The sequence below is a fragment of the Oryza sativa genome, chromosome 4, assembly GCF_034140825.1.
Source record: "Oryza sativa Japonica Group chromosome 4, ASM3414082v1".
Classification (NCBI taxonomy): Eukaryota; Viridiplantae; Streptophyta; class Magnoliopsida; order Poales; family Poaceae; genus Oryza; species Oryza sativa.
The window spans coordinates 21,433,446-21,446,182 of record NC_089038.1 but is presented as its reverse complement, the minus strand read 5'-3'; the positions used below and the strand labels follow the sequence as shown (position 1 = coordinate 21,446,182).

Genomic DNA, 12,737 nt, shown 5'->3' with positions numbered 1-12,737 from the left:
GCCAAGTTGGCATATCAGCATTCAGCTCTTGGCAATAACTAGACTGATATCACTATATAGTTAGTTCTGTTGCCTTTTTGTTTCAACGTATCTCCAGTACACTTCAAAAGCATATATACTAGTCGTTTATCTGTTCTTCCCAACCAGGTTAGAAAAGTACGGACCACCACCCTAAGAAACCAGAAAAAAAAAAAAAGGCCCATGAAGCCGTTTCCTTTAACCTACTTAGCCCAGGCCCACTCGGGCGGCCCCACGGACAACGTGTTCGTTCGTTTATACCCATCTCCCTCGCCCCTTCCGCGCCGCCATCCTTGCCGCCGGCCACCGGTGAGAGCCACGGCCTTTGCTTGCTGCTCGATTCGGTTTAATTTGCTGCTGCGTGGTGCTGTGCTCGTACGTAGTAGTAGTAGTGACAGGTTACAGGTACTCTCTTCTTGCTCACAATTTCGCAAAGGCCACCTCTCGTTTTCATTGAATCTTAATTTCCCTCTTCTTATTTTACTACATCTGATGACCTTATCTGTGTTTTTTACTATATAGTCCCGAGGCGTCCAAACTCCAGACGTCCAGACCTAGAAATCCATCCCCATCTCCTTCTCCGGCCGGGCACTGGGGAGCTACGCCGTGCCCCTTCCAACCGAGCGCCCCAGGTCCGCTGCTGCTACATCTGATTGTATCTTTATCCTCTCCGTTGGAAAGCCAATTTATTCTTCATTTTCTCGTTGTTCATCTTTGATATTTGCACAACTTGTGAAGTTGTGATACCATCTTTATCCTGCAGCAGGCCGGACGCTCCCTGGATTTACCGCAAAGCAGATCGAATCGGTTTGTTGCTGCTACGTGCTGGTACTCTTTCTTCCCCACAATCTAATCTTGCTAGCTAGTACCATACCCAAATCGCGGAGATTGTCTGTTCTTTCTTTTTTTTTTCCCTCTCGTTCTTTGTCACGCCCCGAACTAGTACCGACCGGAACTAGCCCGTGACGCTCTAAATTAACCTGTTAATCGATACCAGTCCCAGGAAACAGTGCTGGTATCACAGGAAGACGGAATATCACAACAACAGAGGTCTCTTTATTATAGAGTAGGAGTACAGTCATGTTGGGCTGCGGACAGATCCCAAGCTCACAACTGCATTATAAAAGGGAAGCGGAAGCCAAGACTTGGGCCAAACAACACAGGCGCGACTTGGGAACTAGGCCGAAACCCTAAAACTCATCGTAGCCGGCTTGCTCCTGGAAAAACTCCTCGTCAGCGAGATCCGCTTCATCTTCTTCAGCAACTGGGGGGGATTATTTATATAGAGCAAGGGTGAGTACAGGAGTACTCAGCAAGCCATGGGAAATAGTGTTTAATGCAGGCTTCAAGGGAAGGACTGTTGTTTTTGCAATTTATTTTATTTGAACTCTTTTAAAAAAAATCAACTAAGTGAGTGCTTCTCAAACGACACGGTTAAGACAGTGCGTCTCGTCCGGTCGGAGTATGTGCAATGTATCAATCTTTAAAATAGATCAAGATTGGCACCCGGCCAACAGCTTTCAAACGGCCACCCGGGCCTAGCTGATCCCATCAGTTGCAGATTTTTCCAAACATCGATCTCCTTTCCACAACAGCAATTTCACAAACAGTAGTCAAACAAAACTACGCTAGGAATCACCTCACATCCACCCATGACCGTGGGCATGGCTGTTCGAACAGTTTGTTAACCTCTGCAGAGGGGGTACACTTTACCCACACGACATTACTAACCCGGATCACCCAGCCCGTGGGGATCAGCCACGTCGGGAGACCTCCAAGCTTTCATGACAAGGCATTTCCAAAGCCGACACAGGTTTACCATATGCCGACGAGAGGGGTCCCAGACCAACAACAGGTTAGGTCCCAGACCATACTGTGCTAGGAAGCCCAGGGGTCCTCCCCGACACCACCCCGGCGAATCCACATGTCTCTCGGCATCAAGGCTCCCCTGATAAGCTAGTTACTCAGCCAGGGGTGTCCCATTCCACCCATGTGGTCGTACTTGTCTTATGTTCGGATGAAATTCTAAGGAAACGGTCCTTAAGTGCAAGAGCGAGAAACCGTACACCCGGTACGTTCCCCGGTCCGCGGTTTTGAAAAAATTCATTTAGTTCGCAAGCACCGACCCAGGTGTTGGGTTTTCCAAGTCTTTTTGTAAAACCCAAGTTTTACCCAAGAAGTTTTTTTTTTCAGATTTTAAGTTTGAAGGCGGCCGTCGATACACGTGCAGAGTGCACGATTTCCGAGGCGCAACTGGGTGGTTACAAGGGAACATGGTATAACAATTAACAAAGGAAGGATCAAATGCAACAAACTAGGTAGGTCCGCCAATCTGCCTTGCAGACGGGACAAACAGATTAAGTGCGATCCTATCAATGCATAATATTTTTCAAGCAACATAATTAAATTCAAATATAGGCTCAAGATGTTCAAAGGTGGCTTGCCTTGCTCGAGATCTGGAGCTTGATCCTCGAAATCCTCGTACTGCGGGTCTTCGGGCTCCGAAACTACGCGCAAAACGGGACAACTCAACAAACGGCGAAAATAAAGCCCTATTAATGACCTTTAAGCGTGCCATTAGATAGATCTCGAGATTTGAGGAATTTTGGAAGTTGAACGGAGTCAAACGGATTTACGGTTGGGAAGATATTGAATTTTTATGATTATTGGATTTTTGGTCTAAAGGAAAAGGATTTAATTAAATCCTTTTTGAAAAAGAAAAGAGAGGAAATGAAGGAGGGGGAAAATTAGACTTCCCTCGAGCGGCGAGGGCGCGGCCCGAGAGAAAAGGGGCGGCTCGGCCGAGCTAAATGGGCCGGCCGGCCCAAAAGGCGGCCCAAGGCGCGCGCGCGGGCAGGGAGGGGAGAGAGAGCCGGTGGGCCGGGTCCATCCCGCGTGGTCCCGGGTGGGACCCGCTTGTCGGCGACACGGTTCACCGTGCGGAGGGAGTACGCGGCACGCCCTAGGGTTCGGGGAGGGAGACGCGGTGCACGCGTGCGGTTTGCGGGGGATGCGGTGCGGCGGGCCCACGCGCAGCCTCACGGCTCACCGCGGACCATGCGCACGGGGGGGAAAAACGGAGGGAGCGGCTGGCCAGGTCAGACGATCCGGTCGCGGCCGAGGTGGCGCCGACGTGGCGCCTACGTGGCAGCCACGCGGGCCGGCGGGAGGTAGACGACGACGCCGGCCGGAATGGACGGCGGACGACAGCGGCGAGCGGCGGAGCAAACCACGGCGATACAGGCGAAAGCGAGCACACCGGGTGGTTGCACGAGACGAGGGGAGACGAGCCAACGGCTCGGATTCGCCGGAGGGAGTGCGTCGGCGGCGGATCGCGGCGGCGGCAACCGGCGGGGAGGGAAGAGGGAAACGGCGACGAGGTTACGAGGGGCCGATTCCCGGTGGCGAGAGCATCTACGCGGCTACGGGAATACGATGCTAGCGTTGGATTGGGCGGAGCTGCGCCGAGCGAGGCTGGCGACGAGCGGCGCTTCCGAGCTCGGGCGGCGACGGCGGCGAGCACACGGCGAGCGGCGGCAACGGTCGGGGCGACGCCGGCTAGCTACGGGGAGGCTACTCGTGCTACTACCCGAGTCTAAGGGGAGGAGATGAAACGAGGAGGGAGAACGGGGAGATGCACTACCGTGCGGGACGGGGCGCATGACGAGAGGCCGACGGCGCGGGAGTAATCTCTCCGGCCTCGGGCCGGGGAAGAGGAAGAAGAGGGCGCGCCCGGAGTCCCCTTCTGCGTCCTTGCTCGTGCCGGCTCCTTCGACACGCGCAACGACGAACGGCGACGGCGAACAGAGCACGGGAGGCGGCGGCAATGGCGTGGAGGTGAATGGGAGAGGAAAGGAAAGGGGGGAGCTCGGGTTTATAGGATGGCAATGTCGGTTTGGGAACCGACTTAGGGCGGTCAAAGGAGAGGGCTAGCGCTCGGCGGTCGCGGCCAAAGCGGCGACAGGGAGGAGGGAGGAGGATGACGCCGGCGGGAGGGAAAAAGGGGAAAAGAGGGAGAGAAAAGGGGGCTTGTCCCCTTGCCTCTTCGGGAAAAGGAGGAGGGAGCGGGGGTGACGCGGCAGAGGGAGGAGGAGCTCTGCCTCCATCCCTTGGCAGCTTGCGCGCGGAGTGGCGGGGGCCGGGCGATGACGACGGCGATGACGGCGGGGCGGTTTGGAGCGGGGCGACGACACGGGCGGCAGGCGCGGGCAGGCGCGGCAGAGGCTGACGGCGGCGGCGTCCAGGCGGTCGGCCACCACGGCACGCGCGCGCGGGAAACAACGGGCGGCGCGGCGGTTTGAGCGGCGCGGCTCGGGCACGCGCGCTGGCTCACGGGGCCGAGCGGCTACGCGGCAGGGCAGCGGGGCTGGGCGGCGCAGACGGCGCAGGCGCGGCACGGGCGGCGACCACGCGGCTCTCGCGCACGCGCGGGCAGAGCGAGGGAGCGGAGAGGGAGGGCTCGGCTCGGCGCGGCTCACGCGCACGCGCGCGCGGCGCGCGGGCAGAGCGGGGGAGGGAGGGAGAGAGAGAGAGAGAGAGAGGGCGCCGGGGAGGGAGGGGGAAATGGGCCGAGAGAAATTCGGCCCATCGAACCCGGGGGAGGCAAATTAGACTTTTGCGGAGGAATTGATTTGGGAAGGATTTGGATTCGGGATTGAACTCGGCGATAGATTGGGGATTTGAGATCTGAGGAGGCACGGACACTAGACAACAAGCAAAGAAACAAATTTCGCAGATAGGGTTTTAAGAGATAATTTTCCCGCTAGGCGCCACGACGGAACGGGCGCTACATTCTTACTGATATTTTCTGATGATTTTTGTTTTCCTTTGAAGTTTGTGGATCGACGAATCGACGATGAGCCTCTCGCGGCGCTTCCTGAATGTGATTATGGACAGCCGCATCCTTGGCTTGAGGTCTCTGCGCCGCATCGACCTAGCGCGCCAGAAATTCTTTAACCCAGGACCACCACCACTAAACGGAAAAGGATCAGCGTCAAAGATGGAGAGGATTCATCTTCCCGACCCGATCATCACGTTCTGAGCTTCACCCAAGGACGACGACCAGAGGAGGAGCATCCGATGCCTCCCGCTCACAGAGAGCAAGGTGCTGTGCGCGGACCAGTCCGGGCGCGCCTTCCTCTTCGACGCCGAGACGCGGCACGTCGCGACCATGGCCAGCCTCCACAAACCAAAGGAGGATCCCCTCTCCCTCTTCATCCCCAACGCAGCCATCGGTCAGAACAAGGCCGACTTTCTAACGGACGAGGAGGAGTACGATGAGGACTGCGTCGGCACCCTCTTCGTCATGGAGAGAAGCCCCAATATGGAGCTGCGCGGCTACAAAGATCACCAGACGAGCGACCAGTTTGAGGCGTACACCTACGGCCACCAGCAGCCCAAGAAATCGTCGTTCAAGTCCTGGAATTGCCGACCGCTGCCACCGCCGCCCTACCTGCGTGACCCGATGTGGAAGAAGTTCTGCCACGACATCACCGCCTACGTGGTGGTCGGTGGTGGCACCCAGATCTTGATATCAGTGGAGGACGTTGGCACCTACTGCATGGACATCGCGACGCACACATGGAGCCCGGTTGGGAAGTGGATGCTGCCCTTGTACGGCAAGATCGAGTACGTGCCGAAGCTCGGTCTCTGGTTCGGCTTCACTGCCAAGCACCACCTGGCTGCCGCCGATCTCTCCGACCTCGACTCCAGGCCGCGGCTGGTTGGCGCCTGGAAGGAGTTCGACCCACCCGATGAGGACTGGGTTCTACTGCAGGGGCCTCAGCTTGTGAACATTGGCTCGGGCAGGTTCTGCATTGCGAGGTTCTTCAATACGACGATAACTAGCTACTAAGGCGATGATTTCATTGACCAGACGTTTGGTATCATAACCGGTGTGGAGGTGGTGCCACGTACCCACCAGGGCAGTGCCAACGGTGGCAAAGGCAACAGAATTGCAAGCAGCGATTGCAGTGGCAACGGCAACGGCAATGGTGGCAAAAAGAAACTGCGAATGATCAAGCACAGGTCAAAATGTCACATCACTAATGACGGCACTTTCATTGAGTCAGTGTTCTGAACTAGACCCTGTTTAGATCCCCTGACAAAATTTTACACCATGTTACATTGAATGTTTGGACACATGCATGGAGTATTAAATATAGACGAAAAAAATAACTAACTACACAAATTGCGTGTAAATTTGCGAGATGAATCTTTTAAGCCTAATTGTGCCATGATTTGACAATGTGGTGCTAAAGTAAACAGTTACTAATGACAGATTAATTAGGCTTAATAAATTTGTCTCGAGGTTTACAGGCGGATTCTATAATTTGTTTCGTTATTAGACTACGTTTAATACTTCAAATATATCCGTATATCTGATGTGACACGCCAAAACTTTATACCCCTAGATCTAAACACAGCCTGAATTATTGTGGGACTTGCTTTGCTTCCAAGAAGATTCCCTTAGGCCTGGTTTAGTTCCCCAAAAATTTTTCCTAAAAACATCACATCGAATCTTTGGACACATGTATGGAGCATTAAATATATATATTAAAAAAACTAATTGCACAGTTAGAGGGGGAATCGCGAGATGAATATTTTGAGCCTAATTAGTCCATGATTAGTCATAAGTGCTACAGTAACCCACATGCGGTAATGACGGATTAATTAGGCTCGAAAGATTTGTCTCACGGTTTCCAAGCGAGTTATGAAATTAGTTTTTTTATTTGTGTCCAAAAACCCATTCCGACATCCAGTCAAATATCCGATGTGACATCCAAAAATTTTCTTTTCACGAACTAAATAGGCCCATAGTCCGTTTTTCATTAGTATCTAAATAGACTATAAGAGGTATGCTTGTATTGTTAATGTCATAAGTTTGGACTTGGTTGTAGCGTTTTGTTTTATCCATTGTGCATCCTACTATCTATTAGTAACCCTGCAATCTCTGGATAAAGTGTAGTAGCAAGAGACTAGTTGGCATGCTTTATTGATGTGTATCTCTCCATGTATTGTCAATTGATGTGTGATATCATCTCCTGCAATGATATAGCTTGCAAGATACCTTAATTTTGCCCTTTTATAATCGGGATGGTATTATTTCTTTATGAATTACCTCCCAACTGCGATGGTTTTTTTATATGCTCTGTGATTGGTTACATACTTAACCAAAAAGCATTTCAATTTTCCTCATTTTTTGGGTGAGGTTTCCTATTAGTCTGGATTAGTCGACACAAGTACCACGTTCTGTTACCATTTATATGGTAATGTTAGATATTTGTATGACGACCTGCATATATTGACCTGTCTACACTGAACAATTGTTTGTTACGATGAGTGTTGGACACAGAAGCACAAAAATAGTGCTAAACTATTGCATCGTACTCAAGGCTTACGTGAGAGGTTTGCAGTTATACGAGAGTGCGAGATCCTTGAAAGAAGAGTATGAGCTTGAGTTGAAATTAAGCACTTATTATTGTCTTTTGCTTAAATATAATAACACTGCCATTTAGAACTTAGAAAACCACCATATCAACAAGCAACCAGCCGGTACAGAAAACTCAGAGATTGCTAACCGGAAATCGTGCAATTTCAACACTGGATCAAGCAAATTCAACCGAGAAGATAAATGTATCCACCCAATTCTCACCACCAATCAAACCCTGCGTACGTACCACACACGTACGACGTATTTTGGATTTGAAGGTTGGCTGGTGCCTGGTGGGGCAGCTGACCTTGTGAAAGTTGGTTGCTTTGCTCCGCTAGAGCATGCATGGTAAGTTATGGTTTTGTCTCGAGTTATCGACATATCGTCACTGGTTTGTGACTGTGTGCAATTGGAGGAGTATGAAATTCAGAAGCTCCATTCACATGACTCAAAAGTAACGCTGTCCCTCGTTATTAGATCCCTTTACAAATGTTCATTTGTAATTCTCAACTAAATCTTTATTTTATCTTTATCTTTGTCTTTGCTTACTTCAAAAAGTTGTAGTGTTTCTGTCGTCCCACCATATATACCCCGTCAGTTTAAACTTAGACACTCGTATCAAGCTAAATTTGATTCAAACCAAAGTAAAGCAAGCAAGTGGAACCCCCTTCGTTTTGTTCTAGCTCCGCCCCTGTCGCTAGATTGCTCCCTCCCCGTATCGCTTCTGAATCCCTCTTGCTCCCCAGAACTATAGATGGCCATATGACCTGCGGCCCGCGGTCCGGTCCAAGCACGGCATGGCCCGACAGGGGTTGTGCCCTTGCTGGCTCGGCTCGACAGTCGGGCCGTGTCTGGGCTGCACCATTGGCATGGTGGGCCGGCTCGGATTGTAGCCGTAGTCGTTTGTATGCTAGCTCTTCCCAGGCAGGTGCAAAGCACGGACCATAACCCTAAGATAAACTAGCAAAAAAACCAAGCGGTTCAATAAACGGATTACACTCTACCCAAAGTCCCGGAAAAAAAATTTAACGCCCACGCATGCAGCCTGCACCCTACCCACCATTTTCAGAGTAAACGATTTACTTCAATCAAACTACTTCTCTCTGCCTCCACCCTACCCACCATTTGGAGTACACGATTTACCCCAATGATAGCAAGTCACCACCCCCTCCCCCGCCCTACTTCCTTCTTCCACCCATCTTTATCGGAGTATTTCTTTTACAAACTCATCTTGCTCAACGTATATATTCTACTTTTTTTTACCGACCAACCATTTACTCTCTTTCACTTGAATTTTCCTTTTCATTTTGGATCTAGAATCAATATTGGCGACACATCCCAGTGATTGGTGGTGGTGGCCAATGAGCAGTGCGTGCGAAGGAGCGCCACCGATCAGCGAGATGGACTAGAGCCACTGAGCTCGCTCGGGTTTTCTCCTCTCCATGCTAGTACTTCGCTGGCTAGACAGAGATGAGAGACACCCTCGATGGCCCAAACCCACAACATCGATTTTTCTATTTTCTCCTTTCCCTTAATTTGCTTCCAGATAACCCTAAAAGTTGCCACTCGAATTCATGTAGTTAGAAAACAACCAAAGATAGAAACAGCTACAAGATCAGTCCAATCGTCCGATTGAGCAGAACCAAACTCCTTTGCATCTCTGGAGAGACCCATACTCATCATCAGGACGTAGAACTAGAGGACCCATCAGGACGCAACCAGCAGTACGTGCTCTACGCGTGATACCTGATTAGGTAAGCCATGAGGCACCAATCAAGAAGTAGTTAGACATGACACACGTTGCGCCGTCTATGGATTCGCAACGCTCCTAGCAAAGCAATACAAAACATATCATAGCATCCAATAGGAGGCAACTGAATTCCCAATGTCTCCCAACCCCAAGAGTCTAGGGAAGTCATCATTTCAGTGCCCCAAAATCATCAGCAGCTGTGGCTGCGCCTGTACATATGCACAACAGTGCGCCCTTTCTAACCTAGTTCTTTATCACCACATTAGAGCATAGCATTGGATACATTAGAGCATAGCATTGGATCAAACACTTGTACATGTCACGTAGCTTTGAGGAAAAAAAAAAGCCGTGCCTATAAGTAGGACCACCTTCCGAAAGTGTTGGTGGACCATTAGTGTGGTCCAATAATAGGTACTAGTTTTGTTACCAGTTTGTCTACATAAATCGATACTTATAGGTATATCTACCGATGTCCAACTGTTGTCCAGACCAACTATAGGTGCTGGTTACTATAGGTGCCAGTTGTATCTTATAACCAGTACTTATGGAAAAATATTTATGAGGGTTTCTGTAGTAGTGGATAAACTTAATTCTACTGTTAACCTTTTGGGCTTGTTAAGTCCGCATGCATGGGAGTCTCCCAAACAACTGATAGAATTCCGATAAATCTGGTTATCCTATTCATCGATACCCTTCGATTTGTTGCTGATAATTTATACCCTCCATGCTAGCATTCCTAATTAATTAAGAAAACAACAAATCAGGTAAGAAGTCATATATAGAAGCATCTATACTTTTTTAAGAAGACTCCAATGGTGGTGACAGTTAATCCGCCACCTACCTACTCCCATCGTAGTTTTTACATATCACCTCTAAAACTTTTTGTTGTCAAAACGACAACTGCATACGTCGAAAGACGTGGTTACTCAACAGTGGTTGGAAAAGAAGTAAAGTGTATTGAATTGAGAATTTTTCTTGGGATCCCCCTGTTACATGGCCCTAGGAGGCTATTTATAGCCTCATTACAGGTTCTTACTACTAGGGTTTAGGTTATACAGGGGAATTTACATGGTTGCCCTTATGAAAGGGACATTTACATGGGTATACAGTGTAATTGAGGTACATGGGCTCCTTATGGGCCGTCAGGCGATCGCTGGCCCAATGGCCACTGGGCTTGATAGGCTTGGATGGCCTCATGGGCCTTCGTGAGGCCAAACTTGCTATGGTGAAGTCGTCTCCCTTCAACATACACCCTTCGTCCTACATCCTTCGCCCAGGAGGCCTTTGGCTTTGCGAGGTACCCGCGCGATTCTTCGCCCTTCGCCGTCTTTGCTCCATAGTCTTCGCCATGGAGGCTTCCCCCCAACTAATCTTGACGTCTCAGGCTTGAATCCTCACTGGTCGCATGGTTTTGACAGGTTTGGTTGTAGCGCCCGTTCCGTCGTGGCGCCTAGCGGGAAAATTATCTCTTAAAAACCCTAATTGCGAAATCCGTTTCCTTGCTTGTTGTCTAGTGTCCGTGCCATCTCAGATCTCAAATCCCCGATCTATCGTCGAGTTCAATCCCGAATCCAAATCCTTCCCAAATCAAATCCCTCCGCAAAAGTCTATTTCGCCTCCCTCGGGTTCGATGGACCGAATCCCTCTCGGCCCATCTCCCCCCTCCCTCCCCGGCTCTCTCTCTCTCTCTCTCTCTCTCCCCGCTCTGTCGTAAGCCGCGCCGAGCCCTCCCTCCCGCTCTCGTAGCCGCTTCCCGCTGATGCCGCCAAAATCGTCGCGCCGCCCGCGCGCGCGCGCGCCGTGGTGGCCGACCGGCCAGTCGCCGCCGCCGTCAGCACCTGCCGCGCCTGCCCCTCGTCTGCCGCCCGTGTCGCCGCTCCACTCCAAACCGCCCCGCCGTCATCGCCGTCGTCATCGACTCGGCCCCGCCTCTCCCCGCGCGTGCCTCCAAGGGACGGAGGCAGAGCTCCCCCCCTCTGCCGCGTCGCCCTCTCTCCCTCCTCCTTTTCCCCAAAGCGGCAAGGAGGCAAGCCCTCTTTCTCTCCCCCCTTTTTCCCTTTTCCCTCCCGCCGGCGTCATCCTCCCCCCTCCCGTCGCCGTTTTGGCCGCGAGCGACGAGCGCCAGCTCGCTCCCTTGACCGCCCAAGGTCGGTTTCCAAACCGACATCGCCGCCCTATAAACCCAAGCGCCTCCCTTCCTCTTTCCCCTCCCAATCTTCCCCATTTCCCGCCCGCGCCACTGCTGTCTCTCTCGCCGGTCACCGCCATCGCGTGTGCCAGAGGAGCCGATGCGTGTTAGGACGCGGAAGGGGAATCCGGACGCACCTTCTCCTTCCTCTTCCCCGGCCCGAGGCCGGAGAGATCACTCCCGTGCCGTCGGCCTCTCGTCACAGCGCCCCGCCTCATCTCGGTAGTGCATTCCCCCGTTCTCCCTCCTCGATCCATCTCCTCCCCTTAGTTTTCGGTAGTAGCATGTGTAGCCTTCCCGTAGCTAGCTGGCGCCGCCCCGACCATTGCCGCCGCTTGCTGTGTGCTCGCCGCCGTCGCCGCCCGTGCTCCGTAGCGCCCGCTCGTCGCCGGCCTCGCTCGGCGTAGCTCCGCCCAAGCCGACACTAGCAACGGATTCCCGTAGCCGCGTAGATGCTCTCACCGCCGGGAATCGGCCCCTCGTGACCTCATCGCCGTTTCCCCCTTCCCTCGCCGCCGGTTGCCGCCGCCGCAATCCGCCGCCGTCGAGCTCCCTCCAGCAAATCCGAGCCGTTGGCTCGTCTCCCCTCGTCCTGTGCAACATCCCGGTGTGCTCGCCTTCGCCTGTATCGCCATGGTTCGCTCCGCCGCTCGCCGCCGTCGTCCGCCGTCCGTTCTGGCCGGCGTCGTCGTCTACCTCCCGCCGGCCCGCGTGGCAACCACGTAGGCGCCACGTCGGTGCCACCTCGGCCGCGACCGGGTCAAGCAGACCCCGGTCCGCCGCTTCTCTCTGCCCCCTCGCGCGCGCGGTCCACCGCGAGCGGTGAGGCTGCGCGTGGGCCCGCCGCACCGCGTCCTCCGCGAACCGCGCGCATGCGCCGCGCCCCCCTCCCCAAACCCTAGCACGCCCCGCGTGCACCTCGCTCACGGTGAGCGGAGTCGCCGACAAGCGGGTCCCACCCGGGACCACGCGGGATGGACCCGGCCCACCGGCTCTCTCTCTCCCCTCCCACCCGCGCGCGCGCCTTGGGCCGCCTTCTTGGGCCGGCCGGCCCATTAAGCTCGGCCGAGCCGCCCCATTCTCTCGGGACGCGCCCTAGCCACCCGAGGGAAGTCTAATTTCCCTCCCTCCTTCTTTTATTTTCTTTTCTTTTTCAAAAAGGATTTAAATAAATCCTTTTCCTTTAGACCAAAAATCCAATAATCTTAGAAATTCAATATCTTCCCAACCGTAAGTCCGTTTGACTCCGTACAACTTCCAAAATTCCTCAAATCTCGAGATCTATCTGATGGCACGCTTAAAGGTCATTAATAGGGCTTTATTTTCGCCGTTTGTTGAGATGTCCCGTT

The 12,737-nt window shown here is 52.7% G+C and overlaps 1 long non-coding RNA gene across 1 annotated transcript; it reads left to right on the top strand.

Annotated features, from left to right (window-relative positions):
• The first annotated feature begins 304 nt into the window (after window positions 1–304).
• LOC112938801 (uncharacterized) lies at window positions 305–1,454 on the top strand. The gene is made up of 3 exons (XR_003242124.2): window positions 305–423; window positions 541–650; window positions 782–1,454. It is a non-coding gene; the product is annotated as an uncharacterized lncRNA (long non-coding RNA).
• The last annotated feature ends 11,283 nt before the right edge of the window (window positions 1,455–12,737 follow it).